Source organism: Aythya fuligula, chromosome 16 (genome assembly GCF_009819795.1).
Source record: "Aythya fuligula isolate bAytFul2 chromosome 16, bAytFul2.pri, whole genome shotgun sequence".
In the NCBI taxonomy this organism is placed as follows: Eukaryota; Metazoa; Chordata; class Aves; order Anseriformes; family Anatidae; genus Aythya; species Aythya fuligula.
Window position 1 is genome coordinate 4,566,105 of NC_045574.1, and position 5,636 is coordinate 4,571,740.

General features: G+C 46.8%; 1 long non-coding RNA gene across 1 annotated transcript; it reads right to left on the reverse strand.

The window, feature by feature from the left end:
• Positions 1–2,827: 2,827 nt before the first annotated feature.
• LOC116495871 lies at positions 2,828–4,417 on the reverse strand. The gene is made up of 3 exons (XR_004253967.1): positions 4,282–4,417; positions 4,112–4,188; positions 2,828–3,165 (listed from the first exon to the last, which is right to left on the reverse strand). It is a non-coding gene; the product is annotated as an uncharacterized LOC116495871 (long non-coding RNA).
• Between the last annotated feature and the right edge of the window lie 1,219 nt (positions 4,418–5,636).

Below are 5,636 nucleotides of genomic sequence, written 5' to 3' on the forward strand. Positions count from 1 at the left end.
CGCCAAGGCAGCACAGCACGCTGCAGTGCCTTATCCCAAAGCGCTCTGACACGCTGCTTTTGGGACGTGTTTATCATCTGCATCCATCAAAACACGTTACTTCATCCCAGTTTGCACTGAGTTAGAGTTTGGGTCTTTTAGCAGTTTCTTCCAGAGTTTAGAGCTCAGTGGAGAACAAAACCCATTTCTAGGTTTTTCAACTTAGAAAACTTCCTAGTGGACGCTTATCCAGTCCTGTTCTATAAAATGCCTGCAAAGTAAATGCTTTACAAATAAGAATGGAAAAAAATAAAGATTAATTAATGTTCGACACAGCTACATTACAGCATTACAGTTCAGCATACGCACAGGCAGGCTGCTGTCTCCCAGAAGTCCTAACCCCAGACAAAAGAAACACCGAAATACAGCTGGGAAAGGCAATTCGGACAGAAGCAGCTACCTCTGCCGCTGTGCTCTGAGCTCCTCCAGGCTTTGGTAGCAAGATCCGTGCTTGCTGCAGCACAGGAACACTCTGGAACAAAGGCTGCTGAGTGCACATGAGAAATAGTGCTTTACCCCAGCTGAACAGACCTCACAGGTGAATTAAATCCACAATTACAGAGAAGCCTTCATTTTAAAGAAGCTTCTACTTGCAATCACTGCAAGCATGCACACTAGAAGAAGCTCTGCAACCACACGAGGGTCTGCAGGCTCTAATGCTACTACTAATGCCACAAAAACAGCTTTTGTATGCAGCAACTAGGAGAAACCAAAGCACAAATTCACCAGTGCCATTCAGGTACTTGCAGACTAGCACCAGGTAGCTGTGAGCTTGCGCTGCATTCACACTGTGGACTCTCAGTGCTCCACTTTAACCGGCTCCAGGGCAGGCGTTGCGGCCAGACTCCCAGACAGAAAAAATTTTTAACAAAGACAAACGCAAGGTTCAGAGCAAGTCCCCACCTTTGTAGCTCTGGGCCCATTCTCCAGTTTGGGTTTGTGCATCACTGACCCCTGGCAAAAACCACAGTCCCGAAACAGAGCCAGAACTGCTTTCCGTCTTACTTTTAGCAGAACCCACACACAGAAGCTTTATTTCTAATACCCAAATATTCAATCATGCGGCGTTTCCCACAGCTCAGAGAGAGGAAAAGCAGGAGAAGCCAGCAGCGCCGTGCCATAGCTGCGGTACCGGGGGACTCGGTGTGAGCCACTAATCCTCACAGGCTGCTCGGGCAGGCTCCGCACGCTGGCACCGACCTCGCTGCCAGGACAGGGAACCCAAGCTACAGCCCAGCCAGGCTGCAGCTATTCCAGGCGCTTACACAGACCGAAAGCTGCCCTGGACACACGCTTTGGCACCAGCAGGCTTTAAACCATCACCGTGCCACCCAACAAGCGGCGATGCCACCCAGACCCCCGTACAGTTACCCACACCCTCGGTTTATCTCCCCCTTCGCTGGGCTGGCCGCAGCACGGCATTTTTAACTCGGAGCTCTCTGGTTTGGGAACCAAATGATGAAGCCGCGAGGGTTTCTCAGCAGATAGCGGAGCACCAAGCCCTGCAGGCGGGAGGCACCCCCAGCGAGCCCCCTCTGATCCTGGAAAGAAGCCCCGGGACCCCCCCCAGCACCACCCTCGGACCCGTCCCCGCTTTCCCCCAGCGTTACCCGCAGGCTCCCGCTGCCCCCGCGCCGTCCCCTCAGGCGGCCGCGGCTCCTCCCCGCCCCGCAGCCCGGCCTCGGGCGGCGCCTTCCCCGCCCCGGGGCGGCCTCGCCGCGGCACCTGCCCGGCCCCCGGCCCCTCAGCGGGCAGGAGGCGGCGAGGGGGGTCCTGAAGGAGGGTCCCGGGCCCTGGGTGGCCCCCGGGATGAGGAGGTGGTTTGGGGGGTTCTCAGGGAGCGGCGGGGAACGGCTTTTGTTTTGTTTTTCTTTCCAAATAAAGGAGGCGCTCGCGTAAAGATTGTGAGGACGCGGTTTGTATTTAAAAGCACGTCGCAGCGGGTGAACGCTCGGTGTGTGGACCTCAAGGGACGGAGAGGGAAAAATAAGCAGCCGTAAGGCGCGCTGCGTAATTAGTATGGGTTGGTAAAACAGCCTGCCCATGCAGGGCTGCGGAGGGACGTGTTTACAGCGGGAGCAGAGACAAATGTTTTCTCAAGTGGCAGTGTGTTTTGTGGGGTATGACTCCCTATTTTTAACGCTTCTTTTGAAAAGAGTCTGTTGAACGTGTGCCTTGACACACAGAGCAAATAGCTGTGCTCTTTATGGACTGATGGCTGTATAAACCTTCAGGGAACAAACCCGTACCTTATCCCCGTCCTGCCCGTTTACTTGTGGCCCCACCAACTGGTAGAACCGAGCTGTTTCACTGACCACCCATCTAACCTTAAATCTGCTCGTCAGACGCGCTGAAAGGGTGTACTCTGGATAGAAGCAGAGGAAATGCATGCTCTGCATCCACTGAGGGCTTTATTTCTTAAGTGGAGGTGGGCTTGCTTCATGTGTTAGAACTGAGTATTGAAGAAGGTGTTTCCTACTCTGAGAACACACAAATTGGAGATCAGAAAAGTGCTGATTGCAGTACAGGTAAAATATTCACTGGACTGTATTGCATTTAAGCTCCAGTAATAACTGCTGAGAGTTATTACCTTGTTCTTACTGGCTTCAAATCAGTTAGTGGTGATAAACAGAAAGTATCAATAGTGCCAGAGGGGAGTTTGGTCATTATAAAAGTGACTCATCCTTCTCTGAAGTGGAAATGTAGCAGAATACATATTCAAGCACCAGACAAGATGCTACTGGCTACGGTCCATTTAATATACAGCCACTCAATACTGTATAACCCCCCTCTGCCATTCTGTAGTAGCTTTCAGTGACGCTGGAAAGGATTGCTGCCAATGGTCTCAGGACTACCTTTTTCATTTCCACCCTGAGGTGGTTCTCTGAGCTTCATCAGCATTCCAGTTTTCTTGAATCTCATCCCCAAGACTGAAGTTAACAGCCCTCTGCTTTCAAGCTTCAAGGAGCCCAGAATTTTCACAGTATTGTCACCCAGTAAATCAAAAAGCTGAGTGACAGGGACAAACAGAGAGGATGGCAGCAGTTGAATCCTCAGGACATTAGAGATCTGGAGCAAGTGGCTGAGAAAATTCCAGATGAGAGAAGAAACCATGGTGCACAACAGCTGGTGAAGAAAAAGGGAAAGAGAATTGTCACGACAATGATATTTTCATTAAGAGGTTCAGTTTTCAGTAGGATATAAATGGTGTGAGACCATAACTGCTTCCTTCTCTTGTCCACCCAACAAACTAACAAGCCTTTTGCTGTCATTATGTCATTTGAGGGACAAGTTTAAACTCCAGTTCTTCAGACTGCTCTGTCCAAGTTGATACATGCATTTGTGAAGATCTGTAGGAGAACCAAATGGTGCTCTGACCAAGCCTGGGGTCATTCTTAGCATTTTTCCCTCTATTTTTAAAGCAACAATAATGGGGGAAAAAAATCTTACCACACTGATTCTGTATTGCCTTGGTGATGCTAGCAAAGTCAGAAATACCTCGACTTGAGATATTCCTGATTCCATGCTAGAGGTCAGCTTCAAGGCGTGGTTAGTCAAACAGCTACAGCAATTTAAGGTGATAGCAGTCCTTAACTATTCTAGCCTAATAAAGCAGCCAGCAAAGCTGGTAGAAGTAAACACGGGTAACTCAGAGGCTCTAATTCAAAAATCCAAGCAATAGAAACGAGTGGACAGGACTGAACAGTGACAGTGGAGGCAGAGACCAGCTTTTCCTTCCAAGCCCCTTCTGCAAATGCACGCACAGTAAAGGAACAGGGAACGAAGACATACAAGACACTGATCTCTAACACTTTCAGATTATCTTTTGGGATTTGTATGAAGTGTAAAAGGGTTAGGACTGCAGCATTTACATGGGGACTTCTGGCTCCAGCTCTTACCAAGAAAGGGAAGAAACATTTATATTTGTACAGTCTTGGACTACCTTTAGCTTGGTCTATAACAGGATTCATTCTTACTCAAGAGGCAAAGGAGTCAGGCAGAGGGAAAAAATAAGAACTGAGGCACAAAAGCAGTACCATATGCAATGAGATAGACTGGTCACGCTACTCACCATCATGATGTTACAAAGAGCACTCTTCTCATTGTGGGAGGATCTTATCTTCTGATTCTGAGACCAGCTGTCTGAAGCTGCAGGGAAAAAAAAAAAAAAAGTTTGCTTTTGGCTTTTTAGTTTTGAACTTAGAAAAGCAAATCCAGGCCTCATTTTTCCCATAGGCCCACCTGAACATGCGTCCTCTTGAAATTCTGTACTGGATGTGTCATTCTGGTTTTCATCCTCTGCTGGTTCATCTTCAAATTTGGAATCAGGCTCAAACTCATCAGAAGATTGTTTCTTTATTTCTTCTGCAGGGGGTACCTGTTCTACAAATGGATTGTAAAATACCAGACAAAGTATCTGTCCATAACATTTTTTGTTCTAGCTACAAGCCTTGTACGTTCTATCTATGAGCTGGACAAGATTTTCTGAATCCCTTTCACCTGAAATGAAGGATTTCCAAGCCCAACTAGGCAATAAGAGGTCTGTAGAAGTGTTTGATTTTAACCAGCTAGATTGTAACCAGCAACTATCTTGGGGGGGGGGGGGGAATATAATGCACCAGTTGTGGGTTTTTTTTTCTACTTATGCCTGATGTAAAGAGGCATAAAATAAGTGGATATGACTTAATTAATCAAAAAGACATTAAAAAGAGCACTGTTCTATTTTGTTCTCTTAAGAGTGATTTAGAAGCACTTTAGAAGGCCTGGTGCCAACAACAGTCATCCCACAGCCAGATATTATAAAAGTAAATGCAGTACACATAACCTGAAAATTTCTATTAAGACATGAAAATGTTCCAGAGTTGCTGTGTCCAGACAAAAGCTGACGCCCAAGCACAGCATAAGCATGTGGCAAAGCTACCCCTTACCCATACAAAATACATACATCCTTCTCTTCTGTTTTACAAAAATCAGAAGTAAGCCATGCCTATACTGCTCAGGGTAGTTTTGTACCATTATCACAGCTTCATATGCCTGCATTCTTTAATTACTGTCATTGCTTATCCACAAGAGCACATTTGAGTGTGTGGAGAAAGAGCTAGCAGCAAACGGAGACTTCTATGAACATCAGCTACAGGTTAAGCCCCCCAAAAATGGGAGCTGAGAGTAAAAACTGCAATGACCACACACATGCAGGACAGGAAAGGAGGGAAAAACATAAGCCTCAGTTGTGGTGAGCGCCTTCTGTTCCACTGCTGCCTGTGGGTCCAAAGGAATTGTTTTCTTGTCATTACTCCTATGGGACCTATTATAGGACTGGTTGCCATTATGCTAAGTAAGAACTGACTGCACCAAGTAGAAGTAAAAATTTATTTCAAGTTTGTTGAAGTCAAGTTTTGTTCTTATTTCCCTTCCTATAGCTGTCCTGCAAAGGCAGAATTGCTGCTTTTGAACATACGATTTATTCCTCAGCTGCAATTGCTTATGCTCCAGGATTAGCAAAACCAGCAAAGCTTTATCCCCAGGAGTACATCAACAAGCCTATTATTAGCCTAAATCAAAGCCTGTTAGTAGTTACTGACATGTTAGAAACAAGA